The 21,764-nt window shown below is 36.2% G+C and overlaps 1 protein-coding gene across 5 annotated transcripts in view; it reads right to left on the bottom strand.

Annotated features, from left to right (window-relative positions):
• The window catches only part of LOC117577893 (pneumococcal serine-rich repeat protein), a 207,837-nt gene that overhangs the window by 115,136 nt on the left and 70,937 nt on the right, over window positions 1-21,764 (bottom strand). The window contains exon 1 of one of the 5 annotated variants that reach the window (XM_034262872.2): window positions 6,948-7,074. The exons of the other annotated variants lie outside the window; for them this stretch is intronic. The gene's annotated coding sequence lies outside the window, so the exon portion shown is untranslated. Of the gene's footprint in view, window positions 1-6,947; window positions 7,075-21,764 lie in introns of those variants that run through there. 5 annotated transcript variants of the gene reach the window in all.

The raw sequence follows: 21,764 nt of genomic DNA, 5'->3' as shown, positions 1-21,764 counted from the left end.
ATATAAAAATACTATATACTTCAAATAAGACTAAAAATACTACAAAATATTTAGTATATTAAAATACTATATTTTAGAAAATACTACTTATGGTATAAAATATATAGTATATAAAAATACTATATACTTCCAATAAGGCTAAAAATACTATATAATATTTAGTATATTAAAAAACTATATTTTAGAAAATACTGCTTATGGTATAAAATATATAGTATATAAAAATACTATGTACTTCAAATAAGACTAAAAATACTACACAATATTTAGTTTATCAAAATACTATATTTTAGAAAATACTACGTATAGTATAAAATATATAGTATATAAAAATACTATATACTTCAAATACGACTAAAATACTAAAAAATATATAGTATATAGAAATACAATATACTTTAAAAAACACATATACTATAAAATATACAGTATATAAAAATACTAGCGCTTACGTTTTCATTTCTACTAAATTAAGCTCCTATTTTGAATTTGTTTATACATGCATACATACAGTTTTTACTTTTCTTAATTGACTTGTATTGTATCTTGTATTGACGTATGTATTTATACAAATTTTTCAAATTTGTCAATCTTGTTTAACTCACATTTTTAAATAAATCGAAATTCTTTATAAGGAAATATACATAATTCAAAGTTTTCTAATCAGGTTCAAATCAAAGTGTTAAGACACCTTAAATGTTTAGTATATTTACCCCTAGTTTGTATAAAGAAATAAAGATTGTAGTAAGGCAAAAAGTATCTTCGTTTTTTTTTTTTAACTAACACAAGATTTACCCATTAACTTTTGTGGATTCGCGGCACAAATGAATCGTGTAGAGATCTCAGGCTGCACTTACCTGAAAATAGAACGAAAGGCAAAAGCGGCAATTAGATAAAGATAATAATGAAGTGCAGAATGGAAATACACACAAAGAGTGAGAAAGAGTGAGAGAGAGAGATAGATATATAGATGCTTAGGTACATTAAGAACTGGCTTATTAATAAACAATCGATCAGCAACAACAAAGCGAATGCCGCCTCGCATTGTATTCATTGAATATTGTGGATGGAGATTGGAATGGAGAGAATGGATTGCATTGCTTTTCGATTTGGATTTGCTCGGCCCCATTACATAAGTGCGAACTGCAATTAAGCGCAATTCAGTGCAGTCTCAGTCTGAGTCTGAGTCTCAGTCTGAGTCTGTGTTTGAGTCTCAGTCTCTGAGACTCTGCGTTTGCAGTCAGAGTCAAGTGCACACTTGGGTATTTGGGGGGCTGGACACTGAACACACTCAGCACTCAGAGCTGGCCAAGAATTGAAACTGGAACTGCAACAATCAACAATCAACCTTTGCAACAATGGCAAAGTGCCCAACTGCCCAACTGGCAACTGCAGCGAGTGCTGTGAAAATTGATTAAACTCATTCATCAAATTGTGTGGCAAGTTCAAATGCAGCTGCAAATGCAGCTTGCGGCAATTGCCATTTGCCGATTGCCAATTGCCAATTGCGTGGCAAGGAAATCAATTGTTGCCTAATGAAATAATGGACATTTCAGGGCCACAATAACAATGACGCGTCTACGCAACCAAAACTGCAGCTTAAACAAATGAGCCAAGCACTCGAAGCGGATAGCACAACTAGCACATACCCTGTACTTGGTGAGTGCTTAAAAACAGGGAAAGTGAACACAAAACAAGCTATAGACAAATCAAGTTAAAGCTTGACGATTTGGTGTAATTTAGTATTCTTTTGGTATATTCATTTGGTATATTTCAAGAAGACCCTGAACTAGGTGAGTGCTTAAAAACAGGGAAAATGAATACAAAACAAGCTATAGACAAATCAAGTTAAAGCTTGACGATTTGGTGTAATTTAGTATTCTTTTGGTATATTCATTTGGTATATTTCAAGAAGACCTTAAACAAGGTGTGTGCCTAAAAACAGGGAAAGTGAACACAAAACACACTATATGAAAATCTAGTTAAAGTTTGACCATTTGGTATAATTTAGTATTCTTTTGGTATATTCCAAAAGTACCCTATACAAGGTAAGTGCTTAAAACAAGTTGTGTAGAAACAAAAACGCCATATAAAATTGAGTTTCCAATTTGGCAATACATTACTTTGGTATATTTAGTATTTTTTCGGTATATCATTTGTATAGCCTTTGGTATACATTTTGGGTGTTTTCCATATATAGTTTGTATACCATTCGGTATATTTTAGTATAAGTCTAATATATAGTTTGTATAGAATTTGGTATATTTTAGTATTTTCTTGGTATATAATGTATATAGCTTTTTTGGTTTTCATTGTTATGTGGTTTATTTAGACTCTGTCATATTGTATTATTTCGGTTTATTAATTTATATTTTTGTATTATTCCGGTATGTTAATTTGGTATATTTTGGTATATAAAAACGGGCAAATCGAATACACAAAAACTGTATGGCAAAGTATTTTTCGGTATTTAGTTACGATTGCATTTAGTATATTCTAGTATTTTTCGGTATATGACTTGAAGTAATTCGGTATTTTTTCGGTATATTTTAAGAATTACGTCGCAATTCTTTTATACACTTGAAATTATCCCAATTTCTAATAAAGTGCATAATTATCAATCTAAAAATATCTATAATTTATCGATCTGCAACTTTAACAGTTAATACACTTAATAACAAACCCAGCTTTTAATACAGGAATCTCATTAAAAATACCAAAAAAATATGAGAGTTTATTTGGGGACAACTATTTACAGGGTATGCAGCACATAAATAGTTACAATTTAAATGCTTGTTGGGAGGAAAAACGACAACTTTCAAATGTCCAGTTGGCGAGAGAAAGGCAGCGAGCGTTAAGGCGTGGCTACAAATTTACTTTACTACAGCAAAGTAACAACAACAACACTGCGTATGAGCAATGTGAACAGGAAAAAAAGAGAGAAGAGAAGCAGAAAAAAAAAACAGGCTGATATGATCCAATTCAATTTAAGCGCGTGTCGCATGCAAACTACAAAAAACAGCAAATAGCAAATTGTTGTTGCTGCAGTTGTCGTTGTCGTTGTCGTTGTACTAGCGATTGTTGTTGCTGTTGTTGTCGTTGTTGTACAAATGCAATTACAACTAAATACACAGACACGAAGAGTTGACGCCACCGCCAACGACGCTGACGACGACGACGACGACGAGTCGCACTTTTAACTCCGCCCACTTTTCCCACACCCATATATTTATTTATTTTTTTTCGTTGTTGTATTTTTTTTTTTACGATGACGACGCCGCTGTCACGATACAACAACAACAACAGCAACAATATCAAATAAGTTAAAAGAGAGAGGACAACAACAAAAGCAGCGAATGCAACTGCTTAAGAAACTCGAGCACAACCCACAAAATGAATGCAAGTCGAAGCGAAACTACTTAGAAATGAGCTGTGAATGCATTTTTCATTTTGCATTTTGCATTTTGCATTTCCATTTCAACATTCAATTAATTAAACGCAATATCGTTTTCGCATTTGCATGACAAATTTTGTCATTATGCAAATGCAAAATGATTTCATTTTGCGTAAATCAAACTAAGATGAATCAAATATATCAAAATAATACAAATATTATGCTGAATAATTTTAAAGAAATATATAGCTTATATAGTATAGTTTGGTATTAATTTTAAAATGTACTAGATACCTTTAAAATACTAAAAACAAATAACCCAAAAGCTAGTCAATGAATTTTCATAAATTTGATGACTTCATTTAATTTACTATTAAAGGCTATTCAAAAAAATTAATGTCAAAATTATTTTATTATTTCAGAATTACAAAAATATTCAAAAAAAAAAACAAAACTAAAAAGGGAATTTAAATAAATAGTAAAAGGAAATTTAAAACAAGTTTCAAATTCATATTAGTTTTGAATAGTATAAATATAGAAAACGTTTCGATTCTTAAATTTATTAAATCACATAACTTAATCTTAATCTTTTTCCAAATTAATAAATAAACTAATAAAATAATAAATAATTAAAAATCAATTACTTTTCACTTTTATATTTGAAAACTAATTTAACAAAGTATCTTAACAAAATTTAAAAATAAAAATTAAAAAAAAAGGAAAATTGTTTGAATTATCTTTTAAAAATACACATTTCTTGATTGGTTGATTTGCTTTTTGAATGCAGTTTGTTCGGGCATCGTTTACCAAACTCATTTGCAACTTCCTTTGGCCTTTAGTTGCCCCTTCACTGCACTGCAGTTGCAACCTCACAACTGCCGCTAAGCTAAACGTGCAACATGAGTTTTCATGCCTTTCACTTGCCATTTTCGCATTTTCCCATTTGCCTATAATTGAATCAAATTTATGAGTGTTTTTAGGATGCCAGAGGGGTGTTGTCTATCTCGCTCTCTCTCTTCCTCTCCTCTCTCTGTCTGTGTGTGGGAGTGTTTGACTGGAAAGCTGAGGAAACTGGGCAACAACAACAAAAACACAAAATGCTATTCACACCTGAGCATCGCTGCTTCACTTTTCGCGTTTCGTTTTAGTTTTTTGCACTGTGTTTTACTTGTTTTCTTTTTTTTGTTTTTGTTTTTGTCCCTTGTTTTTCTCTTCTCTTCTGCTTTTTTTTTTGTTGTGTTGTTGTGTTTTGTCTATTCTCATTCGCATCTGTTGTCGTTGGCTGTCTGTCAACGCTGACGTTGATGAAAAGCGTTGCGGCACTCGTGGGAAAATCAGCTATGCTCAAGCTCTGCACCCGACCCCGCCCCCACCACACCTCTTTGCTCCTCCTTCCTTCAACTACTGCTTGTGTTCTCTAGTCTTGATTTTTGCTATCCAACATCATCGCTCTCTGCCCCAATCTTCCTGCTTGCCACGTTTTTGCGGTTGGTTTTTCGGTTTTACCTTATTTTCGCTCTCTCTTTCTCTCTCTCTCTCTCTCACGCTCTCTCTTTCTCGCTCTCTTTTTCTAGTTGTAGTTGCTGTTGCTGTGTTTTTGGTCTTTTCGTACCCCACACACTCAGAGCCCAAAAAGGGCATTTTAACCAAAGTCAGCAGCAATTGCATTTTAATGCATAATTATTTTAACTCAGAATTAGCACATTTTAATATTTTACACAATTCATAGCAAACTTTGTATTTGAAAATATTTGAGTCTTTTCTTTAATAAATAGAAATTAAAATTTTCGAATTTGATAATTTGCAGCATTTTCAACTCATATTTAATCAATCTTAAAAACATAAATAAGGCAAATATATAAAATTAAAGATATATTATAATAATTAACTGATCTGGTCACACTGGATTTCGAAAATATATATCAAAAAGGTAATATTGTAAAAATTAACTGCTCTGGTCAAATTAAATATATATAATAATAATTAACTGCTCTGGTCACACTGGATTTCGAAAAAATATATATCAAAAAGGTAATATTATAAAAATTACTGATCTGGTCACATTGAAATATGCAAATATCATAATATTAATGTAATATAATAAAAATAAACTACTCTGGTCACACTGAATATATCTAAAATTAAAGATATATAATAATAATTCACTGCTCTGGTCACATTGAAATATGCAAATATCATAATAATAATTTAATATAATGAAAATAAACTACTCTGGTCACACTGAAGTATGAATATATCTAAAATTAAAGTATCATAATGAAAATTAACTGATCTGGTCACACTAAAAGCTGCGAATAGTGCGTATCTTGTAGTCTAGCACACTCAACGTTCTTGTTGCTGTCATACAATTATGAAAACATATCAAATTAAAGTAATATAATAAAAAATTCACTGCTTTGGTCACACTACGTATCTTGTAGTCGAGTATGCTCAACGTTCTTGTTGCTGTCGAACTTGTTTCCTTTTTTTTTTTGTTTTGTTGTGTAGGCTGATGAAAAAGCTTCGCCGCAATTCGTTGCGCTGCATTAAGCAGAGCACTGCAACAACAACAATGATTGTTATGCGAAATCAGCGCTTTTGTTTTTGTAGTCGCACCTGGTTGCAAAGATCGCTTTCTCTCTCTGTCTCTGTCTCGGTCGCTCGCACTCTTCTCTTTCTATTCTATGCTCGCTTCTATTGTTCCTTATCGTCCACACACGCATTTATACGGCGCCCTTCGCTCTGCCACCTTACGCTTAGCACTGCCTTTCGCCTCCCCCACCCCCCACCACCGAGCTCGTCCATCATTACTTATCAGAAACCGACGACGTCGACGTCGACGTCGCTGCTGGCGTTTATCGGCTTTTGGTTGCGACTGTTGCTGGCTTGCATATTATGCACTCCTATTTCAATTCAAATTCTGTTTCTGTTTTCATTTCAAATTTCGTATGCTCTTCTTGATTTCAAATTTCGTTCCACTGATAAAGGCAAAACAAATCGCGCTGATAAACAACAAAAACAACAAACAAAATAGCCAAAAAAAACGGAACTGTGACAACAAACGGAATATTTGCAACGACAGAATGTCTGTGCTATAAATAATAATAATTATTTTATAAATCAGGAAACTCGCATCATATTAAGCAATTTTAAAAGACTTGAACACCAAGTTTAAGTCTTAGACAATGAGAAGATGCAATGCATACCGAGAGTATTAAATAAACTATTCAGTAACTATTCATTATGGTAAAATTTATACCAACAACAATTTTACTTATGGTAAAAGTATAGTTTTAAAAACAAATATATATAGAAATGTAATACTTGAATATTATTCATAATCAAATATAATAAAAATGTTCATTTCGGAAAAAAACTTTTAAACTATAAAGTAATGCTAAATCTCTCTTACTACCCCAAGCATAAACTTTCGTTGTATAGAGAAATTAGTTAAAAACAAAATATGCAAGTTATTCACGGTGCGTATGCGTGATGTGATGCGTCGCGTATACGCGATGTGTGTTGCATTCGATTTTTTTCTAACTTGACTCACCCTGTTTGCTTATGCAGCAGGCAGCGACGACGACGACGACGACACACACACACACACTATATGCTATATATATATATATATTATATATGTGATTGTGATTGTAATTGTTTGTACAAACAAAAACAAAAAAAACGATTTAAATTTTTCACAAATGTTGCAAAATGTTGTTCTCTCTCTTCCTTTTGCTCTCGCTCTCTCTCATTCGCTTGCACGCTTGCTTGCCCTTTCTTATAATTATATGAAAAACGTGGCGTTGATTTCTTGTGCGCTAAACAGCAAAAAAAAAAAATAAATAAATAAAAACACACTTAAAAAAAAAACGAAACACTCGAGCACAAAAAATGCAAATAATTAAAACGTAGCACAAGGAAAACACACACAGAAAATTGTTTGCAATTTTACAACGCGGCGCGATAAGAACAAGAACAATAATAAACGAAGGCACGGACTGCGTCCAAAGGAATTTGCGCTTATGAACACGTACAAAACACGTACACGCAGCAGCGCAGTCAACGCAGGCGCAGACGCAGACGCGGCGGCGGCAACAAAAACAACGACAACAACAACAAGTGACGCGTGTAGCCTTGAGATCACGACGCGACTGAGAAGCGACAGAGACGCATGCGTTTAGCGCGCCTCTTTTTCTTTGCACTCAACGCACTGCAGCGAATAGCGGAAATTTGCGCGAATGACAAAAACAGCAGCAACAACAACAACGAAAATGCAAAAATAATGAAAGGGGGTTGCTGTTGCTGTTGTTGTTGCTGTTTGTTTTGTTGATTGGATGGATGCGTGTGCGAACAGAGAAAAATAGTATAACCAACTTAGAATGCAACGTCAGCGACGGCGACGACGCACACAAATAACTAACAGCGACTGTAGTAAAATGACAACTGAAACCGCAGGCGAAATGAAAACGAGTAACGACAACAGCGACAGCGACAGCGGCAGCGACTGCGACGCTGATGCAGCTGCGCTGCGCTGCGCGTTGGCGTATATAAAACGATTCTAACGCAGCAACAGCAAGTTTGCGTTTCTTCTTTCTTTCGCCTCGTCTCGTTTCGTTTCGTTTTGTTTTTTTGTTTTGTTTTGCTTTTATTTTAGCAAACTTTTCACTTTTTGACGACGACGTCGCTGCGACAATTGCACTCGCACTCGCGCATTAGATGTGGAGCACAGCAAAGAGCGGCGAGAGAGCTTTTTCGATGAGAGAGACAGAGAGCGTGTGTAATAGAATAACCAACGTTAGTATGTGTGCGTGTGTGTGTGTACGGAAGTGCAGCGGGTGACGCAGCTGCGAATAAACCGCAATGTGCAAGGCCAAACGCAAACGCGTGCGAAAGAGTCGGCGAACGCGTGTGCGTTGTTTGTATGCGTGTGTGTGTGTGGCTGGGCAAGTGTAACTGATCGCGTTAGATGGGCGAGAGTGAGAACGAACGAACATATTGGCACACGAGAGAGTAGAGTTCTGTTCACTCTTGCTCTCCACACACTTAGATTCCCTCTCCGCACCCGCACACACACACACACAAACACATCCATCATGCACTGCACACGCGTGCCCTTGAAAACTTGACCCAAACGGGGCGCAGCAGCTGCTGCCAAAGCTGACTGCTGCTGCTGCCTCCCCCGCTCCCCCGTCCTTGCCCTCCTTGCACACCCACAATCGCAGCAATCGCAACACCAACGTGATGTTTGCTAGCAAGCAAAAGAAAGTGCACAAATTGTTAAAATTCTTACAAAAACAAAATGAAAACCAAAACAACTTTTGGTGCATGTGAAAAGCAAAAGAAAAGAAAACACATTTTTAGGGGAAAACTGCAAAAGCCACGAAAAAATTCATGTGTGTGTGTGTAAATGCTGAAAGCCAATGTCCAACAATTTTCATTGCCAAACACAATTTTTATACAAATGCGGTTTAGTTCATGTTGTTGTTTATTCTAATACCCTGCACACATTAGAACTGACTGCAGGGTATGACGATTCCATTGTTCAATGCATCTATATTTAGTATATGCAGGGTATTTTCTTGGTCATCACGCACTTGCAATTGCAAGTTTCTAATACCCTTGCTCAATGCACGTATATTTAGTATGCATAATGCAGGGTATTTACTCGGACATCATGCTCTTACACTTGCTTCGCTATGCTATGCGCAAAAACAACAAAAGCGAAACAAAAGTGAGAGACAGAATAGAAAAGTAAGTCCAAAATAATGCGCACTGCGCAGCCAGCCAAACATCAAAAGACGGCGACGAAGACAAATAAAGCGTTTACACTGCTCACCTAAGACAAAAGTTTACGGCTTGCACTAAAAAACTTAGAAGCAAACAAAAATGCATAGAATTATGCATCTATTAAATTCTATGCAATTCTGATGTACAAATTGGATTTCGGGCATTTTATTATGTAATCTATTTTGGCTATGACAAAACACTTAAGGTGATGCCTATAAGACTCAAAAAAATGTAAACGAGATGACAAATCGACACGACGAAGATGCGCGGAGACTGCAACGTAGAATGAATGAGTGTAAGGGGGATGGGCATAGGGGCGGCTCTGGCAAGTGTTCGTTTCTTCACGTTCAATGCTACACACACACATATACAAACGTGTCTGCATATGAGAGTGTGTGTGTGTGTGTTTGTATTTACGGACTGTGACGTTTGAGGAAAGTGCGCAAATGAGATGAAACTGAAGAATTTGAATGTTTGCAAAGAACCGAAAGGAAAATGAACTTAATTAACTGCAGACATACGTATTTACATATAGATTGTATTCTTTTATTTCATTGAAATAGCTACAGTGATGCACCCATAAAACGAATATTGCTATATTTCATATTTGTGTTATAAACATAAATTGTTTAAATGCTTGCAAACGTAAAAACGCTTGTAAAACAAAATGAATTAGAAATAGAAAATGCTAAATTGAAAAATATATTGTTTTATTATCTTTTAAAATCTAAATTTCGGAAATTTTTTTAAGGTAATCAATTCAAACTAAAATTTTGTTAATTTTTAAGTTTGAAATTGTCGCAAAAACAGAAATAAGGTGTGTTTACTGTAGCTTAAAGTGAAATTCTATATTACCCTACAAATTCCAATAAATTGTATTAATTTTTTGAATATCTTTATAGCTTAGTATTAAATTCTCTATATATTTTAAAGTCTGCAATTTTTTCCAATAATATATAAACATATATAATATATACAGATTTTTAAATGCAGCTTGTAATATTTTTGTTACTGTTGTAAGAATTGTAAAGCAGAAACTTTTCAGTGTAGGGTGAAATTTCTATGCCACGATCACGAAAGTGCATTCAAAGGCATATCGAAAAATGCATACGTACGTATGTATGTGTGTATTTACATACACATATGCTTTAGATTTGATCTACGTATTGTTTTATGTGCGCACGCTGCCAAAGTTGCGGCAATTGCAAAATGTTCAAGGTCGCTCGGCGAATGCACCTAATCCAACAACAACAACAATAAGAACAACAACTACAAGTACAACTACAACTAGAAATACAATAATGAGTGTGCAGTACGCCCGCATACGCAAAATGTTTGAGTGTTCTACAAATTGCAAAGAGCAAAAACAATTTGCGCTCGTAAATTGCAAAAGCGCCTCAGTTGACGTCGCTGCCCGCGTCAACAGCAAATGAATTTCACTGTCAAGGTCGAGGAGCGTCGTTCGATTCCGATTCCGATGCCCGATGCGCAACGCAATGCGATCGCTGCCTGCAGCAGTGCAAAGAATGAGAGAGCGCGTCATGCCAAACAGAGAGAGAGCCCGACTGGGAGAGAGCACACACACACACGCACATACATATGCGATGGCGCGTGTGGGCGCGAGAGAGAGCGAGTTCGGCATTGACGGAAACGACGCGTTGCTTATGTAAGCGCAAGCACAATGGGGCAGCGATGTCGACTTCGTCTTTGAAATGTGCATACATATGTACATATGCACATTGTGTACGCACGTCTCCCGCTCTGTTGGGTCACTCAACCCCCCACCCCTCTAGGCATTTCCTGCAGTTTTGTCGCTGCGCTTTTCATATCGCTGCATTTTGGCGTCTGTTTTGCTGTATTCGCATGTTTTTCTATCGCCCGCAATTGTTTTTCTCAAGTTCGCGGCTCTTGTGCAATTTGTCAGCACTACCCCTCCCCACTCCCCTTTCGCACCACATACGCAGCATTCAGACGAATGCGTAATAATTCACAAATTGCAGCATGCGGTAAACAAAAACAAGCATAAATCAAAAGTTGAGAGCCGCTAGTCGAGACACACGGACGCCACGCCCTGTCGCCTCCTTTTGGAAGCGGGAGCGCGCGCGCGTGAAAAAAAAAATGAAGACATAATTTGACATAAGCGATGTTAAAGTTCAACGTTACGGCCCACAAACAGCAAAACATGAAAACATCAAAGGCAACGCCAAAAAGCTCACAAAAGCTCATTACGATGATCATCAGCTGATGATGCTAGGCAATGATTGACGAAGGCGATAATGTCAAAGACAGTCGAAAGCGCAGCTCACAACTCAGCGCTGCGCAGCCCCCGCTTCGCCAACAGTTCGCTCGCTTAATCATGTTCAAGAAAAAAAATGAATATGTGCATGTGTATGTGAACATGTTTGAATGTATTGTATGTATGTAATGCAAAAAGTGCAGCAGCGTCGTCGTCGTCGAATGCAGCGCGCCTGTCAAAGCTGCGATTAATCTCACTCAGAGAGCGCAGCAAGCGCAGAGAGCGAACGCAGCTTCAAGCACAGTGGGACCATGACATGATAGCATGGGTTACTCAAAACAAAATTACATATTGTTGAAATTCTTTTAAAATTTTAAATTTTTAAATGTAATTATAACAAAATTAATAAAATCAAATAATATCAAGTAAAATCTAAAATAAAATGATTTGATGAAATTTAATTCTTCCTATTTCTTTTACTATTCTTATGGTTTTAATATTGGCAAAAAAGAAAAAAGTAAATAAAGTCTTTAAAACATATTTAATTTGCATGAAAAAGCCATTAATATAAAATTGTCATCACGTATAAACCAAATAAAATTGGGATTACAAAAACATATACAACAATATAAATTTAATACTATTAGGCATATAAATTGATTATTTATATAAAAGAAAACTATTTCGATTAAAAACAGTACAAAATATATGACTTTTAATACTATTTCGCATATAAATTGATTATGTATATAAAAAAAGCAGTACACAATATAATTGGAATACTATTCAGCATTTAAATTGACAAATCCATTGAGAAAGTGATTAGAGTCTAAAAAAACAATATTTAAATTGCATAAAAATTAACATAAATAAAAACAGACATTAATGTTGAAACTAAATAACTGCTGAAATTAGTAAAAATAAATATAAATATCATTGGAACGTCTATAAATAATGCGTCTTGTTTGCTATGCAAAACTAATGCGAACAGTAAACAAACATAACTATAAATATGAAACAAGTGTCTAAAAATAATGCGAAATATTTCGAGCACATATAGAAAAGCATATTAACGATGGATAAAACAGAAAAAAAAAAATGAAAATAAAAATAAACAACCGATGCGGTCCACTGTGACAGCGGCATTCATAATTGAGATATGAACTTGGTAATATTTCATACCAAAAAAAAAAACGAAAAAGAAAACGCCAACTGACCAACTGGACAACCTGGGGAGAAGTGGAAAATGCGAAGAGAACTGGCCAACTGACTGGCTAGAGCTGAGTGCTGATCGGGGCTTGTTCGTCTAGAAATAACTTAATTGTCACTCAATTACTCAGTTTTCAGCTAAAAGCATTCATTGCTCTGGCTTAACGTCAGACGCCAAACGCCCACCGAGTGGTGTGGACCAAGAGAGAGAGAGAGAGATGTGTGTGAGGCAGAGGAGGAGGAAGAGAGAGAGGAAAGAACTGGTGGACGCTCGTTATGCTTCACGATGGCTCCGATGGCTAGGCGTGAATAATAGGCGAGAGTCGGAGAGTTGCGGCCTGAATGAAAATTGATGAGTTGCGACAGTTTTTGGCCAAAGGGCAAAAACGGCTAAAAGAAGCGACAAACCAAACCAACCTCGATGTATGTGTATAAATAAATATATATACATATATTGTATATATATGTGGGGAGAAGAAGGAAAAAAAAATAAAAACAGGGCACGGCCCAAGACGTGAGCGCAAAACAAAATAGCGCAACGAAAATGTAGGAAAAAACTGAGCAAAAGAATAGCAGCAACAAAAAATACGTTTGTCATGCTTTTCAGTTCAGGCTCGCGACTGGAGAGTGGAGAGCGGAGAGCGGAGAGTGGAGAATGGAGCGAGGAGAGTGTTCTTGCGTCCTCGAGGCTGCATTCAGCGGTCGATTGCCAACTCAATGCAACCATCAATCAAATTTACTTGTTTACCCCACTCTGCATATATGTATATATTGTGGGTGTTGTTGTGCTCAGAGGTCGCTCATAAGTTCAAATCTCATTTCGATGTTTTGATTGACGCCTCAATCGAAGCGTCTTGATTGAAGCTTTTAGCTATTTTTTCTTTTTCGCATACTGCAAGTTCATCGGCATTGTGCCTGCCTGCGCGCCAACAAGTGCCGGCTAGAATGCTAATGAGCTCAAGCCAAATTGAAATGATTGATTGATTAAAAAAAAAAAAAAAAAAACACCCATTAGATATCTATCAATAAATATTTTCCATACCATAATCATAGTGACCAAACATAGCAATTACTATTGACTGCGTGATATACTACGATTGATTGATTGCCGCAAGTTGTGGCACATTCCACAGAATTAATTCACGTTTTTTTTTTGTTTTTATTGTAAAAAATAAGTTGTCATTCAAACCTGATTGAAGTGATATGTTTATTGATTGCTTAAAGTTGTTGCCATTTTTAATAGATTTAATTGACAAGTTCAGGTTATCAGTCAAACATGATTGAAGTGATACGTTATAGTTAACACTATAATTTACAATTATTATCTAATGATTGATGCTAAACTGCACTCAATTAGACGTTATCTCGCAAATGATATTTTACATTTGAAATTATTTGTTTGTCAATCAAACATGATTAAAATTATGTGTTTGTGGGTGCTTTTTGAATGAGGTTATAATTTTGTATCATATTCTTGCCGCTGTTTTATTGATGATTGATGCTAAACTACAACGCTGCAAACAACATTTTTTAAAATATCATCTTTAATATTTTATTATCATTCAAGCATGATTAAAGTAATTTTCTGATGCTAAGCTGATCTCAAGTTGTCGCTTTATCGGGATTTCTTTGTTTGTCAATCAAACATGATTGAAACAACTGTTTACAATTATTTTTGTGTGCTACTTCTCCTTGATTGAAGTAGAGCTGATCTTAAATTGTCGCTACATTGTGATTGATGCTTCAAAAGTCATTTGTAATTATTTTTGTCAATCAAACATGATTGAAATAACAGGTTTAGCTAATTCTTCTCGATTGAATCTATATTTTGCAGTTATTTTTGTCTGCTACCTCTTCTTGATTGATCTTAAGTTGTCGATTCATTTTGATTGATGCCTCAAAAATCAATTGTGATTCTTTTCGTCAATCAAACATGATTGAAATAACAGTTTGTATAATTGTTTCATGATTAAAGCTATTGCTTACAATTATTTTTGTGTGCTACTTCTTTTTGATTGATGTTGAGCTGATCTGAAGTTGTCGTTACAACGGAAATTTTTTGTTTGTCATTCAAACATGATTGAAATAACAGAATTAGCTAATTCTCCCGCGATTGATGCCTCAAAAAATCAATTGCGATTGTTCTTGTCAATCAAACGTGATTGAAATAATAGCTTTAGTAAATTTCCTTTTTCTGCTACTTCTTCTTGCTTGATGTTGAGTTGATCTCAAGCTGTCGCTACATCGCGATTGATGCCTCCACACGCACATTTGATGTGCTCTCAATAGCGTCCAGTTAGTCGCTTTCTCGTTCGATCCTGCTTCGAGGAGAGTTCACATGGTGTCTTGCCACCACATAAATCCTAATCAAAACTGTGCGCAAACAAGCAAGAGATAGAGATAGAGAAAGAGAGAGAGGAGCGTGCATCTATAAATCCATTAATGCCATTTACCGCATAAACATCGCAGAGAAAACGCTGAGAAAATAAAAGGAGACGCAGCTAACTAAAAAAAAAAAAAAAAAGACTGTGGCGAAGCATCACCAAGAATTGCAATTGCTCCATAAAGTAAAACTAAATTGCTCAATAATTTTGTCCACATTTGATTATGTCTTTTGGCCGAAGCGAAGCCAGCGAGTGTCGAGCTTTGCCATGGCTTTTCCACAGTGTTTGCAGTTTTCAGCTTTTCGAGTTTTTTGCAGCTTCAACTTCGACTTCGACTTCGTTGCAGAGTTTTGCCAGAGCCCTGTGAATTGCAGTCACGATTGTGTGAGCCGGGCGAATGGAGCCCACAAATTCAAAACCCATAAAGACATCAAAGCAGCAACGCGTGTAACAATTTGCCAGCCAACAACAGCAACAACAGCGAACAACGAGCAACAAATCCATGTTGTTGAACTGGCAAACGCAACAAAACGCAAATTAACAACGGCAACACACAACTAAACTAAACTAAGCTGGCCAGCGGGTGTGTGTGTGTGTGTGGAGAGTGCAAAAGATTGCCGAGTGTAGACTGTAGACTGTGTTGACTACAGAAGACAACAGCCAGCAGACATAGGCGCAAAGAGTGTAAGCAGGGGGGAGAAAGAGGAAGAGATTTACAGGTCGGGTCGTGGCTGCAGAAGCCTGTGACGACGACCTGACCAGGCAACAAACAACAACTTCCAACTGGCAACTGGCAGCACCCGCACAAGCCGCAAACAATGCCAGGCAACAAACAGCATTCGAAAAACAAAGCGACCAATCATATACACTATAAAAGCAAAGAATTCAGGTAAAGCTTAAAGTTTTTGAAATGAACCTGCAAGAGCTTTCAGCAACTTTTGCTAATAATACTCAAAGTTGTTGACAATCAATATTTTTTCATTTTCATTTGCATAAATAACAATTTTCTATACAAATTCCAAAATATTATATTAAAAAACTGCAAGATGCTACAAACATTTTATATAATAACTACATTTGTGCGTTCTATTGAAGCTTTTAAATCAGCTTGCAAACGCTTTAAGCAGCTTTTACTAATAAAATACTCAACTTTATACTTTATTTTACTTTGCAAGAAAGAACTGTGATATGAAAGATTATAATTATCATATGTAATGCAATAAATAAATTCAATTAACAAATTAAGAAACCAACACTAGCTAAAGTTTTGTTAAAGCTTTTAAAGAAACTTTCGTTAGTTTTCAGAGCCTATCCCTAATCGCATAATTTACAGTTTTGTATAAAAGTAACAAAGAAAATGTAAAAAAAAGAAAGAAAGAAAGAAAGGAAGGCACAAACAAACCTAGTAAAATGAAATGAATAATACAAAGTAAATCAATATAAATATAAATTTTTTGAAATGCCAAATTTGCTGCCGAGCTTTGGCAAGAAAGCTTTTTAAAAGAGCTTTGAATAACTTTTATAAACGTTGTAGAATAACTGACCGAAAATTAAATATGTAAAATTAAAATTATAAAATTTGCAAATTCTTATGAAGCAACTCCAACTTTATTGAATGCTGCGATCTGTAGAGTAGATCTCCAAGGACCTTGAATTATATGATCTATGGAAAAAAGCCTAGCCATAATGGACTGAGCAAGAGAGAGAGGTAGATGGATTATTCCCGAGGCGTAATCGAATGTTCCCATAATTTGTGATAAGAAAACTTTGCTAGAGAATGGAGAGTGATCTCGCCCACCCACCACCACACTCTCACTCCCACACACCCCGTGTTTGGGATCGATGATGGCGCCTTGAATGCCGACGGGCCACGATCGATGTTGCAGCTGAAATGCTCATTAAAAATGTAGAAAGCTCAGAGAGTGCGCTCTCTCTCTCTCTCTCTCTCTCGCGCGCGCTCTGGGATCGCGCTGTCAGCGCTAATCGCACGATCTTAATTTACAGCAACAATCGCAGCAGCAGCAAAGAAAAGGGGAAGTTGGACAGAGAGAGAGAGAGAGAGAGAAGGGGGTGGGGGAGAGACAGGACTACCGGCAAAGTGAAGAGATCGGCGATCGCAAACGATCTTCGACTTGGCCAATTTGGCGAACGCAACTTTCGCTTTTGGCTCTTGGCTCTTGGCTAACGATCGTCAATCGACGGCAATTTATTATTATGCAGCGTTTGTTACTTCGCATTTTAATTCAATTAAAAGTCGGTTAGAGATCATTGTAATTATGCATCGTATAAACTGAGTCAACAACTCGATTGCCCAAGCTGACAATTGAAACGATTTAGCAACGATGTGATCACTTCTTTTTCATTTCTTCTTTTGGTTTTTGCTTTTCCTGCTTATTACTTTGAATAGTTGCGAGTTGAATTGCAGTTATACTTTAATACCATATTGTATGGTGTATTCAACTCTTCTATAGCTATGCTTCAAGTGATCAAATTTTGTGGTAATACAAGTAGTGATCTTTTTAGATTAAAGAGAATGTCTCTTTATTATATTCTTATTATATTATTTATTTTATTCTTATTCCATTCGGAGTTATATTTTATTCTTTTCACCAAAGTTACCTAAGCAATACGGAGTTTTTATGATTTTATACTTTTCTTTCCTTTTTAGATAATCTTTGTAATTTTTTTAAGTTATCTTTGTCATCACATTGAGAAATGTTATGTTTAGGAAACTAGATTAACAATCTAAAGTTGAATTATTTTTTGATTTGAGATATTACGTTCTGTGTTTAACACTTTTATATTTGAACTGCTTAATTGAGAATATATTTTGGAATTTCAAGAATGATTACTCTAAAATGAATGTTGAATTTTGATCTAATTTCATGAATTGATCTCTTGTGTTTATGATAAATTTTCTTTCTTTTACTAAGACAATTCTCTCTCTTCTTTTTTTTTCTCTGTTGATCTACTTGAAGTTTAAAAGATGTTAAGAATTTGAATCTTTGTTTAAAAATTCTACTATACAAATTCTCTGTGTTTAAAAGTTGGGAAGAACTTTGATCTTATTTTAAGAATTGTACTATAACAATTTTCTCGCTCTTCTGCTTTAAACAGTTGTTCTTAAAAGTTGTTAAGAATTTGTAATTAAACTAGAGAATCAGTTCTGATCAGTCAACTCAATGTCCTTCTACGTTTTGAGGCGCTATTCTCAAGCGCAACTCTCAGATATTCTTGCCTACAAACTGTCCGTCTGTCTGTCCGTCTATCTGTCCGTCTGTCTGTCGGTCTGTCTGTCCGTCCGTCTGCTTGTTGCTGGCGCATTGCTGTGCACCCCCACGCTGTGGCTTCCCTCTGTCACACAAACATGACAAAATGTTGCTAAAATCGCATAAAAATATGTTAAATGTTGCATGTTGTGTGCTTTGTTGCATTTTGGGGGCAACATGAGCCGGGCATCAGCGTGGGCGCACAATAGAGTTGTTGCCTCCAACTCTCTCGGTTTGTTGTGGCATTTGCTGTTTTCTTTTCCTCGTGTTTTACTTCTTTTTTTTGTTTTTTTTTTTTGCTTTGACATTTGGTAACACGCGCCTGCCAAGCGGCATAAAAATTGACATATTATAATGTCATTGGCGTTCCCGATTTGCGCCACTGCGTCGACTGCCACAATTCGTCAATACGCGCATGGGGCATGCAACATGCGGCGGCAGCGTGGGTGGGCAACACACACACACACACTCACACAATTGAAATTGTTGTTTTCGTTTCGTTTTGTTTTGTTTTGACAGGCAAAACGCACTTCAACTTCAACTTCGACTTTTGCCTGCTCAAAATTTGTCTACAACTTTTTGCAGTTCTCGTTGTTGTTGTTGTTGTTGTTGTTGTTGTTGTTGTTGCTGGTTGCAAGAGTCGCGCTTTGTGTTGTCTGTGGCCTGTTGTCTGTTGTCTGCCACAAGACACAGCAACATTCTTATCAGATTGTTGCAATGTTGCGCATGTTGCTGTTGCTGTTGTTGTTGCGCGACAGCGAGAGCAGAGTGAGAGATCTTTATCAAGTCGTAGGTTCAGGCCGCAACAACATGCCAGCAACAAGAAAGAGAGAGAGAGAGAGAGCGAGAGAGAGATGGAGAGTGGAACATGTAATGAAAATTATGACAAGCCAAACGGCAACAACAACAATTGCAATTGCAATTGCAACTACAACAGCGAACAGCAACAACAACAACAGCAACTTTGGCAAATCATAATAAAAGAGGAAAAAGAAAATTATAATTCAATGGAAAATTGCGCCCACACACACTCGCACTCACACACACACAAACACGCACGCACACATTTCATTGTTGTTGCTTATCGTGAGCGGAAAGCGTTGTTGTTGCTGTTGTTGTTGTTGGCAGAGAGTTGTCAATTGGCTCGCCAACTTTTGATTTACTTTTTTCCCCAGCTGCAATTTCGGCTACACCTTGTAGCTATGAGCTTACAATTTCCGAAAACTCATACTCACACACACACACACACATACACGTACTAACACATTCATCAATCAGTCGAAGAAAAGCCAATTTCCCCCTCAGTCTCAAGATCAAAATGTCGCGATTGGCAAAAACTTAAGCAAAGTGGAGCACAGCTGTTGATGCAATTGATCAGCTAAATCGATCGATCGCTTGTTTTTTTTTTTTTCTTAAACGATTCTGCGCTGAGTTCTCTGCTGTCAATCAACAAAACGTTTACGAAGCACACGCACAAAAGAGAAAGTGCAAATCGAGCTTAGCTTAGCGCGATTTTAGTTGCCTGCTAATTTAAATAAATCTGATTAAAGCAGCGAATTCGATAATATTTTGAATATTCCAAAATTAATCTGGTATATTTTGCAGTTAATAGTGTATTTTGAATGTAATTCATAGTATATCGATATACCAAATACAGTCTTTAGTATATTTTAGTAAACATTCAGTTTTTGCATGTTCCAAAAACAATTTGGTATAATTTGGAGTCTGTGGTATATTTCCGTATGTTAGTATATTAGCTTGGTATATTCTAAAATACCGCCACAACATTTCAGTATATATACATATATACCAACTGTAGAATTTGGTATATTTCAGTGTTTTATTATACCAAATATCCATATTTTCAGATTTTAGTATAACGTACAAATTGTAGCATTTGATATATTTCAGTATTTTGCAGTATATTAACTTAGTATATATTAATAATAATAATACCGTACTTTATCAGCATACCAATTATAACCTTCTATAAACATTAGTATTTTGTGGTATATTAATTTGGTATATTTTAAGAATAATACCGAACTGCATTAATTTTACTGAAAAGAGGTAGTGAGTATTTCATAGTTAAGCACTCTAAGAGTTTAGAAAGGAAATTGCAACATTCGTTTTATAATTCTTGTTATAAGATTTTTTCTATGTAAGATATTTGTTATTTTATGATTTTATTGTCAGCTTTATAAAATGATATTACTAATTTTATGGTTTTATTGTCAGATTAATAAAATAAATACTTGAATTTGCGCAAATTTCTTAAAAATATATATTTCAATGAATATTTTGTAGACTTGAATCTTATTTTTCGAATTTGAGTTTCCAAATTCAAACTCAAAATTTTTATTCAAATTTTGTAAAAAGTAATTTTCGCTTCCTGCGTGTTTAAATGCTCCGTTTATTTAAGACATACTGAACAATCGCATTAACTCCATTTGGCATTTCTCAGATACTATTTGGGGGGAAATATCTAAAATAGTTGCAACTAAATAAAGGAGCAGCTGGTTGCTGGTTGTTGGTTGTTGGTTGCTGGTTGGTGTTGGCTCTACTAAATTAGCATATCAGTTGGGGTCGGCAGGCATTTTGGCCAAAAGAATTACAAATTGCGGCAACCGTTAGCAGAGGAAGCAGAGAGAAGAATGCAGCGTTTGCTGTGAGTGTTGGCCATGTACAGCGAATATCTTCAGCTGGTCAATGCATTGACAGCCGACAGCAGCAACAGCAACAACAACAGCAACAGCAACATTGGCAATGGGTTTTTGCTTTTGTCGTTTATCACGCATCGCTGTCAAAGTGTCACTTTAGCTTAACGTTGGTGTAACGCCAAAAGATATCGCAGACAATTCCCCGAGTCGCTGCGATTGCCACTCCCCAAGTCTCCCAGCAGCAACCACGGCAGCAACCCAGCAGCAGCAGCAACTGTTGTCGTTGTAGAGTGGGAAAAGCGGCGGCGCGCACGCGTAATAACGCATAATGTGCCAACAACAATCACAGCAACGGCAACAGCAACCACAACAGCAACAATCACAACAGCAACCACAACAGCAACAACAACAGCAACCACAACAACAACGACGACAAAATCACGTTAATGACAGCGACGACGTGCCGCAAAGTCAGCTTCAACTTGGCCTCTCTCTCTTTCCTTCTTTCTTTCTTTCTTTACGTCTCTTTCACTCTCTCGCTCTCTCTCTCTCTCTCTCTTCGATTGCTGTTCCGCAGGCGCAACAACAACAGCGAAAAAAAAAAGACAAACGCCAACAAGCTGAATGAAAATAAAGGCGATCGAAACTGAAACAGCCAACTGCTGTTTTGTCACATCATTATCAGTTGAGTTGGCCAAGTTTTGTTGTCGTTGTTGTTGTTGGCTCGCAGCTTGCTTTGGCTTTGGCCTGGAGTGTTGGAGTATTGCAAGTATTGGAGCCGGCATTATTGACATGACAGACACATGGCAGGTGTGAAGGAAT

Source organism: Drosophila albomicans, chromosome X (genome assembly GCF_009650485.2).
Source record: "Drosophila albomicans strain 15112-1751.03 chromosome X, ASM965048v2, whole genome shotgun sequence".
In the NCBI taxonomy this organism is placed as follows: domain Eukaryota; kingdom Metazoa; phylum Arthropoda; class Insecta; order Diptera; family Drosophilidae; genus Drosophila; species Drosophila albomicans.
This window is presented reverse-complemented; position numbering and strand designations above follow the sequence as displayed.